The sequence below is a fragment of the Mus pahari genome, chromosome 1 (assembly GCF_900095145.1).
Source record: "Mus pahari chromosome 1, PAHARI_EIJ_v1.1, whole genome shotgun sequence".
In the NCBI taxonomy this organism is placed as follows: Eukaryota; Metazoa; Chordata; class Mammalia; order Rodentia; family Muridae; genus Mus; species Mus pahari.
Genome location: NC_034590.1, coordinates 56,165,407 through 56,166,616, shown reverse-complemented (window position 1 = coordinate 56,166,616; position 1,210 = coordinate 56,165,407).

Below are 1,210 nucleotides of genomic sequence, written 5' to 3'. Positions count from 1 at the left end.
GAGAGAGAGAGAGAGAGAGAGAGAGAGAGAGAGAGAGAGAGAGAAATGAAAGAAAGAGGAAGAAAATATTTATCAACCCATAGGAAGAACAACATCAACCAACCAGACCCTGATAGCTCCCAGGAACTAAACCACTTCAGCAAAGTAGCTGGATATAAAATTAATGCAAACAAATCAGTGGTCTTCCTCTGAACAAAGGATAAACAGACTGAGAAAGAAATTAGGGAAACAACAGCTTTCACAATAATCACAAATAATATAAAATACTTTGCCATGACTCTAACTAAGGAAGTGAAAGATCTGTACAATAAGAACTTCAAGTCTCTGAAGAAAGAAATCGAAGAAGATCTCAGAAGATGGAAAGATCCCCATGCTGATGGACTGGCAGGATTAATAGAGTCAAAATGGCTATCTTGCCAAAAGCAATCTACAGATTAAATGCAATCCCCATCAAAATTCCAACTCAATTCTTCGCTGAGTTGAATTGAATTAGAAAGGGCAATTTGCAAATTCATCTGGAATGACAAAAAACCTAGTATAGCAAAAACTATTCTCAACAACAAAAGAGCCTCTGGTGGAATCACCATCCCTGACCTCAAGCTGTACTACAGAGCAATTGTGATAAAAACTGCATGGTACTGGTACAGCAATAGACAAGTAGATCAGTGGGATAGAATTGAAGACCCAGAAATGAACCCACACTCCTATGGTCACTTAATCTTTGACAAAGGAGCTAAAACCATCCAGTGGAAAAAAAGACAGCCTTTTCAACAAATGGTGCTGGTTCAACTGGTGGTTAGCATGTAGAAGAATGTAAATTGATCCATTCTTATCTCCTTGTACAAAGCTCAAGTCCAAGTGGATCAAGGAACTCCGCATAAAACCAGAGACAATGAAACTTATAGAGGGGAAAGTGGGGAAGAACCTTGAAGATATGGGCACAGGGGAAATTTTCCTGAACAGAACAGCAATGGCTTGTGCTGTAAGATCAAGAATTGACAAATGGCACCTTATAAAGTTGCAAAGCTTCTATAAGGCAAAGGACACTGTCAATAAGACAAAATGGCAACCAACAGATTGGGAAAAGACCTTTACCAATCCTATGTCCGATAGAGGGCTAATATCCAATATATATAAAGAACACAGTAAGTTAGACTCCAGAGAAACAAATAGCCCTATCTAAAATGTGGTACAGAGGTAAACAAAGAAT